Source organism: Epargyreus clarus, unplaced genomic scaffold (assembly GCF_041222505.1).
Source record: "Epargyreus clarus isolate Ecla_fem2 unplaced genomic scaffold, WU_Ecla_fem_2.2 ptg000032l, whole genome shotgun sequence".
Classification (NCBI taxonomy): domain Eukaryota; kingdom Metazoa; phylum Arthropoda; class Insecta; order Lepidoptera; family Hesperiidae; genus Epargyreus; species Epargyreus clarus.
This window is the reverse complement of record NW_027332237.1, coordinates 6,528,562-6,552,309: the sequence shown is the minus strand read 5'-3', so window position 1 is coordinate 6,552,309 and position 23,748 is coordinate 6,528,562. Positions and strand designations below refer to the sequence as shown.

At 36.5% G+C, this 23,748-nt stretch overlaps 1 protein-coding gene across 1 annotated transcript in view; it reads left to right on the top strand.

Moving 5' to 3' along the window:
* Nucleotides 1-10,880: 10,880 nt before the first annotated feature.
* The window catches only part of LOC140755173 (zwei Ig domain protein zig-8), a 191,412-nt gene continuing 178,544 nt past the window's right edge, over nucleotides 10,881-23,748 (top strand). The window contains exon 1 of the mRNA XM_073090384.1: nucleotides 10,881-11,160. The gene's annotated coding sequence lies outside the window, so the exon portion shown is untranslated. The remainder of the gene's footprint in view (nucleotides 11,161-23,748) is intronic.

Sequence of the window (23,748 nt, the reverse complement as noted above, 5' to 3'; positions counted from 1 at the left end):
GACTTAAACCATCACTATAGCTATTTTCTTCACACCAGATACAATTAATTGGTTAAAGAATATACAGTGGAAACCAGTGAACGTCGTTATTGTAATCAGCTTGCGCGGATTTTGTCTACTTACTGAAATCTAAGGTCAGCGTCCGGTTCGTTTTGATTTTTGATGTCCTCATTTTCAATGTCTGGGGAGAACACTTGTTCAACAAATTAAGTGAAAATGAGTTATCATTTCGCCTGATGGTAAAGGGTCACCGTCGCCTATGGACATTTATGATCATCCCAAGTTGACATCTTACTACAAGGAATTGAGATAGACCTCCCAGATAGAACTAAGGTCGAGCACAGTCACAGTCAATTTATTACCCATAAGAAGTAACTTAGCCCTCATTAAAAATTTAAATGCCTCATATAATTATCTCCGTTAACACAGACCTTAAATCAAAACGTAAAAACAACTTGTTAAAAGCCAGAAATTAGTTTTCGGCGGTACCTCTGAATTAGAAACTCGTCCCAGCTTCATAATTATTATAAGTTAGATTCGGATGGTCATACAAGAAAATCAAAACAACTCTTCGATGGATGACATTGCCTTTAAAAATGTAGAAATAAAAAACAGATATAAACACTCTTATATAAATTTACAGCGCTATGTAAAAAAGTTCAAGTAAATCGATTAACTGCCTCTCGAGTTTTGTGGATACAAACATAAGAAAGCTGATATTTTGTGTACAAAGATTTTCGTCGCAGCATACGCAAACCGTACCAAAATTTAAATATGAACACCCTATTTCTCGGCAACTCGAATACATATTATAAGGTAATAAATAGGCTTTCAGGCACGTCTTAGAAATTCGACAATTCCTACCCGACCCAAGTTTCAATAGATGGAGGTTTTGTATGAAAAATAGAGGTGTCTAAATCTATACGTTAGGTTACCTGAAAAAGCACTATTGAAGGATTATCGATTAAGGTATTAAAGAAATGTATTTGAAGTGTTTGGCGACTTAACCACTTGTTGCAGAGTACGCGAGTAATAGTTAGTGACGAGATCTTGGTTATAAGTGGTACCATTGTCACACCTATTTCTGCCTTATAATAGCAGTACTAAGTATTTTATTCTGGTTTTAAGTGTGTAGAAAGTCTTGTTTTTTATATAACTTTGAAGAAGCAGAGGAGCATGATGTCCACTTGATGGTAAGTGGCTACTGCCTCCCATCGGAATCTGTAATCAATCCCAGACAAGACTAGTTTCCTACCTCAGGTCGACGACAGATACTTTGCTACACCTGATGATCGAGTTGGAACGCCTCTGAAAAGTAAACCTAGCTTACTACTTTTTTTATAATATAGTAGTAGCCGACGAGCATGCAGTCTACCTGATAGTAAGTGCCTACTGCCGCATCTGTAATCAACCTCAGATAGGATTAAGTATTCCTACCTGAGGTCAGCCGCTACCCCTGAGGACTAAGCTGGAACGCCTCGGAAAAGTATGTCTCCCTTATCACGCCCTTCAAATCGAAACACTGCAGTGCTTAATACTGCTGTAATGAAGCACTACTTACTTACTACGAGTATTTACACTATTGTTATTAGACAGAAATAGGTGTGACGATGACGCCGGAGTCAAAGCAGAAAGGGTTCTACCACCTTCAATTATTATTTATTTGATCATAGATGGTAACACAAAATCTTTTATCAGGTTATCGAAGTTTTCTACACGTCTCGTATATAAAGCTTGCGTTGTCAAAGTTAGAAAAACTGTCACGCGCTTTTAGCAGCTTAAGTGTTTTAAGTAAACCAATTACAACCACACGAACAAACACGTAAGCTCCACAACTTTCACATCAGTAGCGCGAACTTCGCGCTACCTCCCTGGACATACTTGACCAAACTTTGTTACAAAATTATTTTGTTTGGTTTCCAGTGATTCTATTTAGAGATAAGAGCAGGGGTATAATCAGGATGTACTGCAGTGGTTTCACCAAATTCGGGAAACCCAATTCCAGGCAGTGTGTATTCGACACGAAACGTTTCAGCGTGTTTTCCCACTATTATAAATTCGTTACCTTTTCACTTACCATTTTTAATTCAAAAAGTTGTCTACTACTTACTATCACAACCTCTTCTAGAGAGAGTTTGGCCATAGTCAACTGCGCTGATCAAGTGCGAATTGGTAGACTTAATACGCCAGTGACATTTTTTTATCAAAGAAGTAAGTGTAGGTTTCCGCACGTTGTTTTCTTTCCCCGTTAAAATAAGTGTTAATTCATTTCTGCTACGTATATAAATAAAAATCAGATGTAGGTCGAGATTTTATCAAATTCCACTTAGTGCGGTAGACTATGTCTTAAACTCCCCTCGCTCTGATAGAAGACCCGTGCCCAGCAGTGGGATAGTAATGATTTAACGACGTTATAATATAGTCATACAGCTGTTTATATTTGGTCAATAAAATCTTTGGAACTTTTGAAATCTTCCATTACCTAAACTCAATATACTCATTATATAAAATTATTATGTATCACTGAGTTCCAAATAGCATTTAATATGTAACCTATTCGTGAGTGTCTAGGGATTTCTATCGAAGGGAAATTAGGCATTCGGGTTGGCTAGGGCCTATGAAATATTCGGGTCTTACGTGGAATCAGGCTCAGATTTCAAAAGGCAGTTCAAAAGGGTTTCTATTAGGTCAATTAAGGTTTTTAAATATGAAGATATAATTATAGTTTAAGCGAAGACATTTGAATATTAAAGCGAAGAACTTTTTTGAAGGTGGTAGAACCCTTTTTGGTTTGACTCCGGCGGCACCACCGCCACACCTATTTCTACTTAATAACAGCAGTGTTACTCGCTGCTGTGTTCCGGTTTGAAGGGTGTGGTAAGGGAGACAGACTTTTCCAAGGCGTTCCAGCTCAGTCCTCAGGGGTAGCGGCGCATCTATGGCCGACCTTAGGTAGGAATATCTAATCTTATCTGGGGTTGATTACAGATGTCCATGGGCGGCAGCATCCAATTACTATCAGGTAGATAGACTGCATGCTCGTCTGCTACTCCTACATTATATAAAAAAATAACATATTTTTGGGAGAATGACGTTTTTGAGATTTGGAAAATACGTAGTATATCCGAAGACTTTGAATAGTTCATTGTAGATTGTCGTAAGCTTTTAAGACTAAGTTGCAAGTCTTTATTAAAGAAGAAAATTTACCTTCGATTCGTCATTTACTAATTGACGCAATTTCTGTAGACATCTAAAGCTAACCTTAATAATAATTAACAACTAAACTAAATTAATCTTCGAAGCTTTGCCACGAGTATTATTGAATATTGAGTAGAAGTGGAACCTTTGTGGACCGCTCGAGGCCCCAGTGCCACACCTATTTCTTCCTAATAACAGCAGTATTCGCCACTTTTGTGTTCGGGTATTAAAAAAAAAACAAAAATAAAGAGTATTAAATCCGAAGCGTTCCAATTTAGTCCTCAGGGGTAGCCACGCAACTGTGGGTGACCTCAGGTAAATAGATAGATAGGTAGAACATTCCTTATTGCACATTTCAATAGAACTTAAGAATAACAAACAATTACATAGGTCAGCCGCATGCAATAAGCACTCTGTCGGTATGGCTACGGTCCCCCCCGGTACGGTACGGTATCCCCTGCCTGTCGTAAGAGGCGACTAAAAGGGGGCTTCCAGGGTTGCGGGCGGCAAGAGTGGGAGCTCGAATCGCCCAGCCAGCGGCCCCGGGAAGGACGACGTTATGTGTGGTCGCATACCGTCGTAAGCACCAGACGGTGTAGCGAGCGCCAGGCTCACTTGAGGGGAGCCCGACGGGGCAACGCGTTAAGAGGTTGCGTTCCTTTGGAGATCCCGGAGCCCTCTACGTAGCGCCGAGGACGGCCACCGGGTTTTAGTGTGCTAAGAATCCCACACAACCCTGCGTCGCTCCCATGGCACCGGGCACCTTTTGAAGGTTTCCCCCTCGTAAGCAAATAAGAAAGGTAGGTTTTATCTGGGTTCGGTTACAGACGTTCATGGACGGCAGCGAACATTTATCATACGGTGTATTGTATGGTTGTTTGCTAACTTCTTCCTAAAAAAAAAAAAAACTGGAAATAGTAGTAATTAATTATACACACATAAATGTCTAATACAGTAATCAAAGTCAACTCAAACTTAGAGGGTTCTAACGTCGAACTATGTACGAGTAACATTTCCCTAATTTAGTATTTTAATGAAACTTTAAGTGAGGTATCCTTTAATCACTTAATAAAACAGCGTAGGACAAAAGGGTCCAATGCAGTAGTGAAATGGAAAGTTCTATAAACATTTTTGCGAAGGGTGCCTCCATATATATCCGCTTCGAAGATATTTGTGGTACTTTGTCCCTTTCGTACTGATAGAGAGATAATGTGCAGCCAACAATTTTAGTGTCAATGTCCCATCTACGAGTATTTCTGCCCAATATCAGTAGTAGTATCGACCCTCGTGGCGGAGCGGTCACCATACCGGTCTGACGCGCAGAGGGTCCCGGGTTCGATCCCCGGCCAGACAGACATCTAAATGATAAATTTCGATTTCTGTTTCTGGGTCTGGGTGTTTGTGTATTTGTTTATGTGTGAGTCCATGGCACCCAAACACAGGGAATCCTAGTGTGGGGCTTTGCGTGTAGATAGCGTTTTTTTTTTGTTTTTTTATTAAGCGCGGCTGTGTTCTGGTTTAAAGACCACTTTAATACCAATAAGACATACTTTTCAGAAGCATTCCAGTTTAGTCCTTAGGGGTAGCGGTGCATCCGTGGCCGATCCAAAATAGTTATATAATTTTATATCTGGTTGATTACAGATATAAATAGGTGGCAGTAGTCACTTACCAATAGGTGGCTTGCATACTCGTTGCTAATCCTATATAATAGAAAAAATTATGAAGACATAAGTTCGACTGATTAAGAACTGGAAAATTTGACCGAAAATGTGTGGAGGCTCCCATTGTTTGTGACTGACCTGTTTAATTAGATTTCGCTCGTTAAATAGTTTCCCTTTCCGTTGTTTATTTCAAAATACTTCGCTTTGTAGTAACACGATGTAAAACAGTCCCTAGTTAGTATAGCTTCCTGTAGTTCCGGCATTAGAATAGGACTACGATATCCGCTGCCTGTAAGAGGCGAGTAAAACGGAGCTTTTGGAGTTATGGGCAGCAAGAGTGGAAGCTTGAGCCGCCCGGTCAGCGATCTCGAGAAGGACGGTGGTATGTGTGGCCGCATACTGTCATATGCTGTGTAGCGAGCGTCATGCTCACCTGGGTCACAGTATAAGGATCTTTATAGATATTTTGTACCGTGCCTGGGTGAAGTCCGACCGGGCAACGCGCTAAGAGTATTCCGGTTGCGTTTCTTTGGAATTCCCGGAATCCTTTACGCAGCGTCGAGGATGAGCTCAGGGGTGTTTTTGTGCGGTAATAATCCCACATTATCCTATGTCGCTCCTTTTAGGTACCGTTTAAAGGTTTCGATAAACATAAAGAGCTAGTATAGCTAACAGTGTAAGAGCAGCCTACAGTAGATTAAACACATTTCACGCTCGCGTCATAGACTTGAATAATGAAACGGTAAAATTTCACCAAAACCACACACACACACGATATACGTGGTTATTAGTTTATTCAATATTCAAATTTAATGGCCGACCCTCATGTTGGTATAGGATAATGATATGGGACTCATAAGGAATAAATTATAAAGTAATTAGCGGCTGTAATATTATTTTATATTTTCAAATAATGTGTTTTATGGGAATAACCTTCGATCCTAGCACTACGCACAATATGAATAATAACAAACATTATTACATTACATACTCATGGATATTTGTATTGAAGATAGTTTTGAATCTGTTTTCGACCATATTCGTTGGTGTCTTACCACACGTTTTAAAGCAGTACCCTTTAAAGTACCTTTAAATACCACACCTTTTAAAGCAGTACCATCCCTCCAGCGAAGGTGGACGGCTTAGGGAACCGGCAACGGTGACCAAAGCTATCCCTCCCTTCCAGCCCATAGTCTTCTTGTCCTGGCTGAGCCTAAGGTTCGCCTCCCAAAACCCGGTGAAGCTGTACAGGTCGCTAGGACCAACACTAAACTACACAAATCGAAAAAAAAAAGCAGTACCCTTAGTATGAGTTTTTATGTTTTTACAAAAATGACTGTTTTTGTATTTGTTTACGTATTTCCTATACATTTCCAATGAGTTCTGATACAGTCAGCTGGGGGCGCTATTATACACTGTATAATCATATATAAATAACATATAAAATAAACATCATTTACCTGTTTTCGCATATTAAAATAAAATGTGTTACAATGTATTTTACCACCTTCAAATTAACGTACACTTCGGTTAGGCCACTTGAGAACTCAAAAGTAGCCAAGAACAAAACCGCCACATCTATATCAATTTTCGCTTAAATATGAAGTGACAGCGAGCAAACTGTGAAACAGCACGCGCGCAGTTGTTTTGTGGAAATGAAAAATAGTTTCCAGGATATAATGTTCCTCTCAACGTCGCTCTGCAGATTTTCTGACGCTCCGAATATTCTGTATTCTGTATTCTCAGGGAAAAGATGTTGCTATATTTTTGTAGGAAATGTGGCTCTTTCATATGGAATTGGAGTATGCAGTCCACCTGAGTAAATGATTTCTGATGTCTATGACATCTAAGAGTAATAAACTTTAAGTAAAGGAATGTATTGACAACAAAAAACCCGATTGCTTAAAAATGTAGCTTATGTAACTTACACAAATATAATACATACTGCATAAGCAGTGATAGCCTAATGCTTAAAAAACTCGGCCTCTTGATCGAATGGTCTGAGGTTGAAAGACCAGGTATGCACCTCTGATTTTTCTGATGTGTGTATTGGAAATCACTTGCTTAAACGGTGGAGGAGAACATCGTTACGAAACTTGCATTCCTGAAAAATCTATATATAACAAAAAGTTTTTAAAGGTATGTGAAGTCTACCAATACGCATTTGGCCAGCGCGGTGGACTATGGCCTAGTTCTTCTCATTAAGAGACGAGTCCCGTGCCCAGCAGTGGGACAGTATTGATGATAGTGATGATGACACACAGACTAGAAAAACGTTACCCTAGGCCATCAGGCAAAAAGATTTTGTTTTCACAAAGTAAAATCCTTATTAAACTGCCACACATTCGTTGCTACCTGACGAGTACGTTGGAATGCTTTATGTAAACGTGTTTCCTTACACGCTTCAAAGTAGAACACAGCACTGTTAGAATACAGCAGCGTTTCATACTGTTTAATTCCAAAGGATTCCACCACCCTTAAAATATCTTCTTTCTAGAAACGAACATGTTTGTCTATGTAAAACGTAATATCTGTTTTGTTGACCTTCTCCATAAAAACAGTCATTCGATTACAACCTATTTCCAGATTTCCACATTTGATAAATAATTAGTCAGAGTTTTTCAAATAAAACATCGCCAGTAAAAGTAATTTTTTCGTTTAACACAAATAATAATTTGATAGGTGCGAACAATACCTTTGTAATTAAATCTTTGTTAATGACATTATCTAGAACAACTAGGATAAAATAGTACATCAAGCTTTCATAAAGGTATACGAATCTTCAAAACTTTCAATTTCTCTTCCACGGAGTTGGTTGAATTCGTAGAAGTATAATATATCGTAAACTGATCCACTTACGCTAAACAATACTTGTTGGAGAGTGGGGCCTATTGGAGCTTTAAGAGTTGAGATTGCCTTCATTTTAATGGTTCCGCAATATATAAGCGATAGCGATTATTAAACAAACACGTGTATAATTACTAACTTAGTAGATTTAGATTTTGTCAGTTAATTCACTTTAAACAATTCTAATAATACTTTTATTCACAACTCAAGCCTTGCGTAAGCCTAATTTCTATAATTGATCGCTAATCCATTTATTAATACATAGTACAAGATCTAATTTTAATGAAACGAGAAATTGATGTACCATTTTTTTTTCTTAGCATTAATCTTATTCTCAGAGATCCTATGATCACGTGCAAGGCTTAAAGTATCTTCGCCAAACATTAGTCTATTATTTACGTAATTAAAATAAAATAAACAAGCAAGGAAATAAACAAAAAGACATTCGTATTTAAGTTCAAGAAAAGAAACACTCCTACATAGAACACACAAACATGCACTAATACAGGGAACTGAAACATGTTTTATACTAACGTACACAATAGAAGAAGTTTGCATACCTAACAAGTTATTCTCATATAACTTGCTCGCTACATGCAGAATACACAATCGCTAAAATTATTGAACGAAAACAAAACCTCGTAACTAACGAAGTTATTCCAGTTATACAGAATCATAACTCCACGTTAGTTTCGAAGTAAAGTTGGCTGAAGTTTCGGCATATCATAAGTTTATCGTTGTACCGACCAATACTTTAAAGTCGCTAAACTTTACAAAAGAAGCGACTGCTAGTAGTACTATTAGTAGACTATTTAATGCGTAAAACGGATTTTGTAGCTTATTATTTGCATCTAAAGCTAAAATATGACTGACTGCATACAAAAGTGATGTACGGCTCGCAAATAAGAAGTACATTAACTAAGAATAGTTTAAATTTTTTCAATCAATAGTACATTGGTAACTTTGTGAAGACCAAAATGCCACCTTATTAAAGGTTGATGGACTTCATATACTACGAGTATGTCTCTAAGAATCTCATGAATCACTCTCATATATTAAGGTATCTTCATAACGTTCTTCTTTATCATCGTTCATAAAATTTTACGTACGCATCATGACTTAAAAAAAATTAGACAAATGAGTAATTAACAAATTTGAATTCAGGTTTAGTTATGGAATGGAGCTGCTTTCGCCGTTTCTTCTTCATAACAAAACCTTACGAAGTGGTGGTGGAAAGCACATTGTTGACGTTCAAAAAGAATTCGGATAAACATTTTATAAAACATTTTTTATTTTCATTTCATACAGAAATTACATTATACGTTTGTCATGTGTATATGTATACACATTATGTCGCTATTCGCTTTTACTTTAAAATAGGTCTACTTGACGTTGCCAAGTTTAGAGAGGTTTGGTCTTCGATTCCTCTTGAGATTCGGTCGAATTTCCGTTAAACCTGTACTTGGGTTTACATGTTCATTAACAAGCGTATAAACTGTAAAAAGCTGAAAACATAATGAGGTCCATTTATAAAACCAAATACAATGCCTTATTTTTTTTCCCTTCACTGCATTTATTTACCGGTAATTTCAATATTTTTTATACAATATAGAAGTAGCAGACGAGCATGCAGTCCACCTGGTGGTAAGTGGCTACTGCCACCCATGTACATCTGTAATCGTCCCCAGATTGGATTAGATATTCCTAGTCCAATCAGTAATGGTCAGCCACAGGTGCGCCGCTACTTATGAGGACTAAGCTGGAATGCCTTAGAAAAGTATGTCTTCCTTACCACACCCTTCAAACCGGAAAACAGCAACGCTTAACACTGCTGTTATAAGGCAGAAATAGATGTGGCGATGGTGCCTCCCGGAGTCGAACCACAAAGGGTTCTATCACCTTCATATATGTCTCATAACGCCTATGTAATGTAAGTTTCGCGCCTTACATTGAAAAAAGTAGTTATGAAACTGAGAATAAGGAATAATAGCAATTTCTATAATTATTATTTGTCTGTTCGTCTGTTCGTTTAAAATCGCATCAAACCAAGGCTAAATTGAGTCCAATGGATTAAAAATATTATAGTCCATATCTTAAACTTTCATTCTTTTATTTCATTCAAATCGATTTTTTTCTATCAAAAGGTATTACAATTTAAAGTCAGAAATAATTTTTCTAACATTACGTGACATACATATATGGGTAGCGGAGAATTTTAATTTACCGGTGTGCTTCGTAACCTTGATACATGGCGTTGTATAATAGACGATATATTCTAAACACACCAGAATGAAATTTCAGGCTCAGCTCATTCTACATAAAGAATGTGGGGAGCTGTTAGTAGTTTCCATTAAATAAACTCCCCTTAAATTGCGTGTCTTTTTTAACAAGGGTTTGTTAGTCATAAAGTACGTAAAATAAAAAATATAAGATTTTCGGTAGGTTCACATAACAAATTTTACAGTAGGCAGAAATGAATGGTTTTAATAATGTGTAGATGAAGAGAGAAAGATAAACAAATAGAGAAAGAGTATAATTTATATTCTTGCATTAAAATAAATAAGCAATAAACTAACATTAGGGTTCCGACACCCTTGACCAAGCAAGTGTAATAAAAGCTAACAACTTTGTTTGTAGCAAAAATTGACGCAAATAAAATTCAAGGACGAACGTGAGACGAAAGACAGTAAAGCGGAATGGAAGCAAATAACACGGACGCATCAAAAACTCTGACAAATCAACATAAAACAGCCCTTAAAAAATCTGAAGTAGTAATGAAAAACCTATTCGTCGAATATGATGTCCTGTGGGCTGTAGTACATACAGGATTCCATAATCAGACCAACTGAATCAGTATTTAAATAGCGCGAAACACGATTTTATTTCCAGAGGTATTCGGGCATGCGCGGTGCAATTTCGACGCTCCGTTTTTCCCCGGTTGTACTGAACACCACTACATGCGCAGTCGGAGGTGATCGGCAACCAACACATCCGTAATCTTGGACTATCAGGATGGCGCAGATCGTCCGAAATCACTGACACAAGCCTCTGAAGTCACTCACACATTGACATCGCATGTAGTACACTGTGTCTGTGTAGACGGGATCACGCAAACATGAAAATTTCCAACCCTGGCGGCGGTCCGTCCGTTAGTTACTCGCGGAATGTCGAACGAGGCAGTTGTGTCCGATGCGTTCAATTTATAAGTAACGCGGATCCTCGAGAAATCGAGATGTGAACTCGCAAAATACCATTACAAGTTACGATAGTGAGATTTATGATGCCATAAAGGAGGGTTATAAAATAGTCGCCAGTTCAGTTCGACCAGTGGATGGAGTTTAAAACTTTATAAAAGTTTTAGTAAGTGGTTTTAGTGCAGTGCAAGTGTATAGTTAACTATTGTGTTGACCAGAAAGAGTTGAAGTTAAACTCATATTGGATATTTGATCAGGTAAGCCACACACTTTTATTGCTGATTATATTTTTCTTAACAACAAAAATATTGTCACACTTGGAAGGTAATAAGTACTGAGAAGAAAAAGGGTGCTTGCTTCTCTTGGGAAAGGCTTAATCATAGTCGAATTGTATAGTTTTGTTCTCAATGTTCTTGTTTATTTTCATTAATCGTCAATTATCGGCATTTTGTTAATGGACATCGTTCTAAAGGGAAAGCGACCATTAATTGTCACTTTGCTAAGTTGTCTGTGCTCGAACTTAATATTAATTCTTCACATCCCCAATATTTCTAGATAATACTGTCTTTAGAAGAGCCATGCCTAATAAATGTTCTGGGCAGCTCTACGGAGTAATATGTTAAGTTAAAGTTACATAATGTTAATTTATTATTTAAGTATCACGTTATTTGACGTATGATAGACGAGAACAAAACTATTATGAAGTAATTACACGATTAGATAATAGTTTATAGTATTAAAGTAATGAGAAATCTTCGTTGTGTTAACACAAAATTATGAAATAAACGAATCAGGAAAACTATTTATTTAAGAATAACGAAGTCGTCGTCAAGTCATTAACAATGAAGAGGGTACTAGAAATAAAGATAATGAAAAAACAAAATTATTAAAACGTATCTGTTTAATTAAAGACAAACCGGAAAATTCTATTGAAATTTCTATTAAAAAACGACTTACGATAGGTAAGTTGTCGGTCAGGAAGATTTTCCTTTCCGAGTTCTTATTTTTATGAGTTTCTCCGCCTTTGTATATTTAACGAACATCTCTTTAACATTTATTGGAACACCGAACAAAACAAATAAGCAAGCGCTTAAGTAAAATACTTCAATTTTCTTTTGTTTTTCACCTCCACTCTGCGAGTAATTGGTTGTGGCCTCTGGTGGCTTGATATTTTTAGCTTTGTTTGATGTATCGATATTGCGTTCATAATTATCTCTAGAATATGTTTCAACGTTTATAGTTGTCTTATATTGTGCTATTTGTTTTATCATTTTAATATTTTGTATAATTTCGTATAGTCGTTATATAATTTTAATAAAAGGACTAAAATTTGCATTATATCATTATTAAAGTATAGTAATATTTTGTGCACAATTTTGCCTTACTTTGTACGCCTTTGTTATTGATTCATACTCCCAAGAATAACTTAGTAAACACATATCCCATTTGAATAAATTTATTTCCATTGCGCGTCAGGGAAGTTTCTTGAAATATTCCAGTAATTTTAGTGTAATCCGAACAAAATAAGAAAAGTAATGAAATTATGTTTATGAAACATTTGTATAAATGATGAAGAATTAAAATGACGACTTATACCCATTAACAAACATTTGGCGATATTGAAAAAAGGAACATTTTAAGGAAACATTATTTCAGCGCTTTATGCTTGATTGCGCAAACTGATTTTGCAGGCCTGCCTTCTGCGAGCTCATCATTCTCTGAGGAAGTACGTTTGTTGCGTAACCCTGTGGTAGTAATTGGCAGTATTACCGTACCTTTTTCTGTCAGCAACATTCTTTGTGCTATTATCTTCTTGTTTAAAAGGTGTGAAATAGCTGAGATATTTAAATGATTGAAATTTTGTCGTACCTCTGCCACGCCTACGTCTGTCTTATTATTCAAGTGTAGCGTTAAAGTACTCTGGTCTAACAGGTACTGTGTGGAGTAGACATATAAGTTATTCCAGCCTGCAGTAAAATAAAAATTCTATTTGCAGTTTATTACAGATATTATGAACTATCTGAGAGTTCCTAACTAGATTTAACTAAAGCCTCATGCAAGCTATCTTATACCAGATTGCTTACACTGGTTCTTTTGCTACTCCTTCCATATAAAAATCTTTGTCGCATTACGTTTGCAATTTTCATTTCTTACGTGTCCCGTCTTTTTATTTCACGTCGCAGCACTACCTACCTGGTAGAATCTGGGGTACTTTTTACTTGGCGTTGAAATATGAATTTCCGACTGGTCGCAATCTCTCTTCTTGCGTCGTCGTACGTTCTCGGCGTTATCCTATTCTTATCTTTAGCACTTATATTAAAAAGCCTTTTTAAAAGCACAGTTAATTATGCAAGCGTTAACTAGTTTTTCACTATTTGAATATTTATAACATGCAGAAAATTTTAGGGACATCGGACGCGAAAACACAATGGCATTGAAATTAATTTCTCGGAATATGTGTTCGTCGCTTTTACCTTTTTGGTATTCGTTTGTTGGTAGCTTAACAAAAGGTTACTTTTCAAATGAATTTTGTATCTGTTGAAGTTATCAATTAAATTATTCTGTTACCAGAATCATTTATATACAATTCCATAAATAGAAAAAAATTACTGTTTGGTCATGGTCATGGTATTAATTTAAATAAATATGTATCTTCATCATTTATCAGCCCTTTTATGCCATGCTACTGGTCACAGGTTTTCTTGGAAATAAGGGTTTGGGTCAAATTCTATGGCGTTAGCTACGATCGGATCTCGCATATCTTTAAGGACTTTTTAGTCACGTATAAGGCGTATTACCTATATTTTCCTTTGTGATTAAAGCAACATTATACTGATTGAAATAATATCATCTATTTCTATACATTATCTTCCTTACAAAAACGCAGGTGGCCTTAATGCCATAATGTTTCGGGCAGTTAGAAAAACAACTAAGATGGTGAATAGAAAATGCTTTTAGATAAATAAAATGTTGAAATACAATAAACATAAAAATATAAACATATGTGAGTAATGGCTACGACAAATAAATGACATCTTCATTTATTAGATAAACACGAAGATTTCTTTTGGAGCAATTTTACAGATTAAGAAACGAATGAAGTAACAGAAATGACATTAAAATCGCATTAACGCCATAATATGATTTGGTAGACGAAAAATCAACAGCTCTGCTTAATGCAAAATTTCACCCAATCAAGTTGTAGATTCTGGCTCTCTGCCAGTAACATGATGCTTTGAAAGATAAAGTACCTCGTAAGAAACCTAGGTGGATTTTTATGATATTGGAATGGCGACCGAGCAGTCCACCTGATATTAAGTGGGCGTTTGGATCATGTGGCATTGACGTTTAAAAAATGAGGTCGATAGCAGTTCGATGGCCGTTTTTACTGCATAAGAATAGGCGATTGTATCTGAGTTAATGATCATAATTATGGTGTTTTGATCATCGTAGAACCGTTTCTGAGGAGTAAGCCGTTAAGAATATCACATAATTTCACAAATTGTCTCACTTTTATTTTACCAGTGTTAATGTCTTGATTAGTCTGAACAATTGAACATTTTGCATTATTTTTTCTGTTTGAGAAGTTGATTAGTCTGAACATTTGAAAAATTGGACATTTGGCATTATTTTTTCTGTTTGAGAAGTGTGATTTCAAAATCTTATTTTCAGTTTCAGATTTATAAAATAAAATAAATATCTGACTATCAGCTTATATTATGTGACTGAATCCATATTTAAAGATAGTGGTAACTTGCACCACCTTTTTTGTTCTGGGAGAAGGAATGTTGGGCAGATAGGTTGACGACGATATTGATTTATCTGTTACTCTGCCAAAACATTGGTATTCATAGTAACGAGAATCCTATTCGTCTTCTAATATAAGGGCCATTGAACTCGATTACCATGAACTTGTAATTTCTATACAGAATAATACACTCATTAATAGTAAGGGAAAAGAATTTCATTGAATAGCAATATTTAACGGCAAATAAACTTGTTTTCGTCGAAGCGTGCGAACGTCGTGAAAACAATTTGGATAATTCCACTACTTCGGAAATGATATAAGTAGAAAGAGTAAATAACAAGAATAAATTATGATATTTTTCCATCGTTAACATTAGTTTACTTGGTGAAGAGTTTGTTTTAATCAAGTTCATCATATGTCAAATGTCGTTGAACGTACAAATTCCAAGTAATGTGATAATTAATTTTCCATTTCACTCATAACTCTCAACAATCAAAAGTTCTAAATCGTTTTGTTTTAAGTACTACTCAAAATTAGACTAGTCTATCATATGTAGAAGATGGTAGATCCCTTTGTGGTTCGACTCCCGAGGCACTCTCGCCACACGTCTGCCTTATAACAGCAGTGTTAAGCGCTGCTGTGTTCCGATTTGAAGGGTGTGGTAAGGGAGACATACTTATTTAAGGCGTGCCAACTTAGCCCTCAAAGGTAAATTCAAAGTACTAAGTATATGTCTTAACTTCAGGTAGGAATTCTAGTCTTATCGTGAGTAAATCACATATGTCTATTGGTGACAGTAGCCATTAACGTTTAGGTTTATGGCTGGCTTGTTTGCTGCTTTATTTAAGACATAAAGTCTTGCTCATGACGCAGGTAAAGACACTTTACCTAATAATAAATGAGCTATTTACATACATATGAGTACATACGTAAGTAGGTACAGGCAAGCCTTTAAGAGATCTTCTCCCAAATGTCCTTCGTCTAACCGTCTGTCAGTCAAAGGGTCCTGAAATAGAAACCATTCACATGTAAAGCCCTTTGCGATTTGCATCGTCGTTTGTCCTAAATTTCAGTCCTTGACGTATGTAACGAATTCTTCCAAATACAGTTCGAATGTTTCGTTTCGAGAGACGTTTGATTAAGTACGTTTTATTTTCGTTACAGTGCATGTTAGTGAATTAGAAGGACCATGAAGTCGTATGCGTGATATTTCTATGTAGTCAGCTTTTTGTATTTATACTAAATCAAGTTATCTCTTTATCCGGATTTATTTTCAAAGCGGAAAATGCTTGGAATAGTCGTGGAGAAAAGTAATTGGAACTGACTATCAAATGTTATAAAATTCCAAATGGCTCTTTTAAGCTTAGGTTAAGCTTATTAAGCATAAGCTGATTTGCACAAAATCTGCATTTATCTAATGTTATTTTAAAATGTATACCACTGATGTAACTAATAATAATGATATAATGAATGATAACAACCGAAACTCCTAAAATGTGAAAATGCTTAAATATATTATGTCTATAAAGTGGTCACTCATTCCCTATCTAGATAGTCACGTACGTGGAGAAATAGTTAGAGGAGCTCCAAAACTTCAGAAATTGTGTTGTCTAACAAACAAACTTCATCTAATAATATTTATGTAGATAAACCACTTAGAATAGTGTTTCGTTTGTACGTGAGACGAATGTAATATGAAGATTATAATGGAAACGAAAAGTAATCAACATTTTCTTTGCTGGTGACAACATTTATTATAGAAATCTTAAATGCTAAACAACGAAATTATTTCCATCAATTTCTAAAGCTTTATAATATACGTATTATCAATTAATGACATGCTCTTACGGTGAAGGAAAACATGAGGAAACCTGCATGGCTGCGAAATCTTAAAAAAAGGTTTCAAAGGTATGTACAGTCTACCAATAAGTACGTTAATGATTATGATAATGATCTAACGCTTCTTGCTAGATTTGATGGAAATTGATGATAAACATTTAACATTTATTTAATCGTTGTCAACTGTTCCACTGCTCGGCACGGTTCTCTTCTGGGAAGAGTTTAGTCCATAGTTCATCGTACCGGCTAAGTGTGAATTAGTATTCACATACCTTTCAGAAAGGTTTTTTTTTAATAATTCTCAGGTGTGTAGGCAGATAAGGGGAGGCCTATGTCCAGCAGTGGACTGTTAAAAGCTGATGGATGGATGGATGGATGGATGGATGGATGGATGAATGAATGAATGGTGTAGGCTTCCTCATCATACATTCTTTACGTCGTTATAACATCATGTTATTATTTTTTCTTTGGGCAAATAACGATTTCTTCAATAACTGTTTTCGTTAGCAACCAAAATTTTCGTTATTTTTCGGTTCTGCTAATATAATATCTATAACTGATTAGACATTCTCATTGCCTTGAGATAAATAAAACAGAAGCAACGGGAACACCCAAATCAACAAAAGCTGAATAAATAATGTAATACAGTCTGAGGCGAAGCCCTAAAGCCGTATATATCCAGAAATATCTGCCTATCTATATTCCTGGGTATTACTTAGAAAAAGCAGTGATAACCTAGTGGATAAGAAACTCGGCCTCCGCACGAGGGGTCCGAGGTTCAAATCCCATGCACGCACCTCTGATTTTTCAAAGTTATGTGCGTATTAGAAATTAGTTATCACTTGCTTAAACGTTGATAGAAAACATCGTAAGGAAACCTGCATACCATAGATACCTTAAAAACGTTTTCAAAGGTATGTGAAGTACCAATTGGCACTTGACAAACGCGATGGACTATGTCCTAATCCTAGCCGTTCTGAGAGGAAACCCGTGGCCAGCATTGGGACAGTAAAGGATTGATGATGATGATGATGATGATGATGATGAGTATGAATAAATTGTCAAATTTTGAACTTTGTACGCAAAACATTGGATATATTGATTATTAATAGGCCTTAGTGAAGAATGATGGGTAAAAATATGAATTATATGGTAAAAAAATGTTTAATAAAATACCTAAAAGAATCAAGGAATCAAAAAGTTACAATATTTTTAAAAATAATTTAAAACAATTACTGCATGCTCACTATTTGTTTATTTTAAATTAAGTTATCTCATAAAGTGAAATGTATATTTCTTTTGAGAATAAATGTCTTTAACCAGAAAAATACCTATCATATAAATAAAATATATCATATACCTAAATATATTGTGGGTCTTAGATGTTACCCTTAATGGAAATTTTTATGAGCCTTTCCTTACTTTAGGGCAATAAAACAGTCGGCACTAATTGTTATCATTGCGTAGTAATCGTTAACTCTTATTGGAATCCTTAAGATGGTGTGAATACACTTCAGAATTAGGTGAGGTATTTCTTTAATGAGTTTTAAGAACAGAACAGAAGAGTAGTGATGAGTATCATTATGTTACTTGACTTACATAACTAGAGAATTATTATAAAAACAAAATGATTGCTTAAAAATATACCCAATGTCATTCCCACGATTTGTCGAATCATATTTTAAAATCCGTAAGTGCGTATGGGCTGCAGAGCGTGTCTAAAGGATGAGATATACATCCTCATATATAAACACATAGACTTGAAAGGTAGTAGTACCCTTTGTGGTAGGACTCCGGTGGAAACTGTGCCACACCTATTTCTGCCTAATAACAGCAGTGTTCAACGCTGCTGTGTTATGGTTTGAAGGGTGTGTTAAGGAAGACATGCTTTTCCGAGCCGTATCAGCTTAGTCCTCAGGGGTAGCGGCGTATTTGGGGCCGACCTCAGGTAGGAATATCTAGTCCTATCTGAGGTCGGTGTACAGATGTTCATGGGCGATAATAGCCACTTACCATCAGGTGGACTGTATGCTCGTCTGCTACTCCTATATTACTCGTAAAGGCCCGATAAACATTATCTTACTCCATTGGGTAAAAAAGTAGCAGTCACTTAAATAGAAGTGAAAAGTAGTATTTTTTAACATAATTAAACAACTTCTATCTCTATTCTATAATTAATGTACCTCTTTACATAAACGCTTTTGGTAATTAGGGCTTGAGTTGCTTATTATGGCTTTAGTTGGAAATACACGCCAGTCTAATTTCGGGCATTAGACAATCTTATTACTGCCTAACGTATCATTCAAATGTGTGTGTAAAATGCTATCAAGAGTATACTAGAAGATAACACAGATAAATAGATCTGTAATATACAGGTTGAATTGAAAAGAAGTAATGATGTTGTTTTAGTTTTTATTAAAATCGGCCTCGTTACCCCTTTCAGCATTTTTCGCTTATACAGTTTTGGATTAGGACCTGAAGAATTAGCGTAACTGACATGAGCCGAGGTCCGTACCTCACAGGAGGTGCCCTTGGGTCAGCCGCAATCCCTATATGACAAGAGGTGGATGGTCAGGACTCCGGCAGTAGCTGGGTCCGCAACCTTCTCTCCCTCCAGCAAAGGTGGACGGCTTAGGGAACCGGCAACGGTGACCAAAGCTATCCCTCCCTTCCAGCCCATAGTCTTCTTGTCCCGGCTGAGCCTAAGGCTCGCCTCCCAAAACCCGGTGAAGCTGTACAGGTCGCTAGGACCAACAGCAAACTACACAAATCAAAAAAAAAAAGACCTGAAAACCTATTTGAAAAATTCACCCTGTATATAATATCACTTGCTAAAACAGTGACGGTAAACATCGTCAGGAAACCTACACGCTTAAAAGTTCTTAAAAATGGTTCTCAAAGGTGTGTCTATTCGCCTCTAGCCAACGAGGTGGACAATGGCCTTACTTCTCTCACTGTGGAAAGAGAGTCACGCCTAGCAGTGGGACAATAATGGGTTGACGAGATTCAGAAGACAATTCATTATCAATGGAATCCAAAAAGTACTAAATATAACAACTATTATCTGTCTCTCGCTGATAAAGTTTTGATTATTTTAAACGCGTTGTAAACCAAACTAAATGTTTCGGATTATTAAATGTTACAAAATACTAACAGATTTAGGCTTCATTATATAAAGTTAGGCAACTCTAATTATAATTCTGGGATTTAAAGCAATGAAAATGTAAACGTTGGTTGGAATCACTTCTCGTGAAAGATGGCATCTAAACTTGGTCTTAAATTTATAATTGCTGTCATTGAGATTCGTGTGACTTGACTTAATGGTTTTGGGCACAAAAATTGTGTCAAACCCTTTGTATACTTTCAAATTTTATCTTTTTTTATAATATAGGAGTAGCAGACGAGCATGCAGTCCACCTGATGGTAAGTGGCTACTGCCGCCCATGGACATTTGTAATCAACCCCAGATAAGATTAGATATTCCTAACTGAGGTCGGCCACAGATGCGACGGTACCCGTGAGGACTAAGCTAGAACGCTTCAGAAAAGTCTGTCTCCCTTACCACACCCTTCAAACCGGAACACAGCAGCGCCTAAGACTGCTGTTATTAGGTAGAAATAGGTGGGGCGGTGGTGCCGCCCGAGTCGAACCACAAAGGGTTCTACCACCCTCTGTAAATCTTGTAAAGCTTTGAATGTTTGTATATTATGTAAATAATGGGCAACAGATCCATCGAGTTTAGATTTCGAATAGTAAATTAAATGTAATTTTTACCTGACTGCGGAGGGTAACATTTTTTTCCGGTTTTTCAAGCGTATGAATGTATCTCTTACATCTCTTGCTACGCCTTGACGTATTATAACATATGGGATGTCCTTTTAACCTCATAAGGACTACTTCCCAGAATGACCACTTCCCAAATTGACCACTTCCCAAAATGACTACTTCCAAAATTGACCTATTCGCGAACGGACCACTTTAGAAAAAAATCAATTCCCAAAATATCTACTGCCCAAAAGGACTATTTTAAATTAAATATGTGAATACATATATTGAAAATGGGGTGTCCTTGGATTCGTCTTAATTGTGAGGGTGACAAAGGCTATACAGGTTTTGTTGTTCCTATCATCATTACTTGGTTTAAGACGTTCTAGGCCTTTATATATCCTTCACTGTTCAAACATGTGGTAATGATATACATATGTTTTAATTAATCGTAGAAGTAATTAACCGTTGTATATGTAAATATATCCTAATAAATAACCTAATTGCTTTTCCGGATAATAAACTCAGAATAATTAGGTACATATAAAAACTCTTAATGTAAAGAATACTAATGAGATACGTAAAGCTTATTAAGGGCTCGTAATTTTATGTCCTCTCTTCTTACAAATATATTACAAATTTCACTGTTTCATTAATTCTGTTCTATTATTTGTTTTACACATTTTATTGTTTTCTATAGACGCGGTAGGGATCACCATTGGGTTCCGACGCGCAGAGGGTTCCGGGTACGATCCCCGGCGAGACAGATATTTAAATGATGAAAATATTTGTTCTGGGTCTTGGTATTTGTGTATTCGTCTTTTTGTGTGTCCATGACACCCACTATACAAGAAATCCTAGCGTGGGGCTGTGAGTGTAGGAAGCGTCTATTTGGGTTTTTTATTTTGTTGTCGTTTCTCGTAGAAATACCTACCTGCTTACAGCGTAATTTATTTATGATTTTGTTATATCTAAATTAGTATTCACTAAATTATTTCAACCTTTTGCCAGCAGTTTCCAACGCGTAAATTAGGAGAATCATAGTTATTTTGCGCATCGTAGCGTATAAAAGTGCTTTAGGTGTGGTACTGAACACAGTCGAACCACATTATTCACCAAGAAATTGTCTGTCTGTTACATAGATAAGTAAAGATTACTCACTCCTAACAAGAAAATGTACCCAGTTTTAAGAATTGAATTAGTTGCGTAAAAAAGTTTTGCCACGTCTCCGTGCTCAAATGTCCCTAAAATATTTGAAATAATTATTTATTTATTATGTAAATTACGCAGTATTAGCTATTTATTCGTAAATTTTCTTTAGAAATGGTTTTTATTTGTCAAGAATTCAAAAAAAGAACTTACTAATAAGCCGTTTATGGCTTCATTCAATTTCAAGGCGGGGAAGTATCTTTACTAATCTATGGTCTGTTATTGCAATCATGCTAACAATACATGTTTGTTATAAGGTTCATGGAACTTTTGCATAGCTTACCGAATAAAGTTTGTGACTACGGTACCAACACTGGAACGACCACTCTTAACCCCTTCTACACACATAGAGGGTGTACCCTTAAGAACATTTTGAGATTAACCATACGCCCAATGAAACATAACCGTAGTGCTCCAATTCTAGTAAAATTTCACTCTTGAACCGTTGCCAGATTCCACGCCCATTAATTCTAACGTTTACCACTAAATAGACTGCTTGTTCTGTGAATGCATTATAACTTAACTTCTGTACTAAATATGCTTTTACTGTTATCGTGAAGTTTTACTTTAAAGATTGAATTAAATGTAAAGGTGCGGATGTAAATTGCAGAGTTAAAAGCTACAAATGCACGGTGCGTCAGCCGCCGTGTTTGTTGTTATCAGATTTAAAAAATGTTAATAAAAAACACTAAACTTTGAAGATGGTAGAACCCTTTGTGGGTCGACTCTGGAGGCGCCACCGTCACATCTATTTCTACCTTATAATAAGTATTAAGTGCTGTGTTCTGGGTTGAAGGGTATGGTAAGGGAGACATACTTTTCCGAGGCGTTACAGTTAGTCCTCAGGAGTAGTGGCGCATCTGTGGCCGGCCTCAGGTGGGGATATCTAATCCTATCTGGGGTTGATTACAGATGTCCATGGGCGGCAGTAGCCACTTACCATCAGGTGGGCTGTATGCTCGTACTCGTACCCTACTCCTATTTTATAAAAAAAAAGCTACAAAAAGTGCATGGTGCGTCAGCCGCCATTTTGTTGTCATGAGATTTAAAAATTTTAATAAAAAACACTAAACTTTGAAGATGGTAGAACTTTTTGTAGGTCGACTCTGGAGGCGCCATCGTCACACTTATTTCTACCTAATAATAAGTGTTAAGCGCAGTGTTCTGGGTTAAAGGGTATGGTAAGGGAGACATACTTTTCCGAGGCGTTCCAGCTTAGTTCTCAGGAGTAGCGGCGCATCAGTGGCCGATTTCAGGTAGGAATCTAATCCTATCTGGGGCTGATTACAAATGTCCTCAGAAATCATATATTTGATAATACACCTGTGATAGACTTTGGGTAGTACGGCTGTCCTATTTAGGCGGTCACAGATGTCTATGGGCGGCAATGCTATTTCACTTCGGGCGGGCTGAATCTTCATTTGTTGATTTCATTACTTAAAGTGCCTTCCATAAAGTCTCAATCAACGATAGTACCCCTCAAAGTATACCTTGCTTCAATAATACTGAAGTAGCTACTGAGAATGTAGTCCACATACGTTTCTATCCTTGAGGACTAAGGTCCAACGCCTCGGATAAATACACTATATTTAAAGACTAAGATGCAACGCCTCGGATAAATAACACTGTCTCCCTTAGTACACATTTTACCACAGCAGCGCCGAATACTGCTGGTATTAAGCAGAAAAAGATGTGGCAGTGGTGCCTCCAGTGGCATATCACAAAGGGTTCTATGACCTTCAACTTTGTGAAAAGGGTATTATCCTTTCATTATATTAAGTCCATAAGCAAGGAAAACAAAAAGCGAAATAAATTGAATAGTCTTGAACAATACGGCTAAAATAAAAATACTTCAAAGTTCATAAAGTTTTAAGTATAAGGCCACTTCTTCGTTCTCAATTCGTTTGTAGCGTGGCATGTCGCCAAAAAGTGGCAACTGTTCCACCGTCTTCCAAATCCCTAACACATTCGCTAGACGGCTTAGCGACAAGGCAGTAGATTCGTTTTGACAGTTTATAAACGTCTTTACGTATAGAGAATGTATTTACGTACGTAAGTAACACTTTTTCTTTTTCTATTTAGGTCTTACTACACAAATAAAAATGTGAGCCGTCACGGGACGCCTGGCAGATGTGAAACATCGACATTATTTTGTAAAAGTAATATGCAGAAAAGAACATATTGTGATAGGAACTAAATATGTCATAATGATAAAATAAAATATTACGATTTTTTTCCAGGTAACGATGACTATTTATTGAATTCGATTGCGCATGGCGACGCG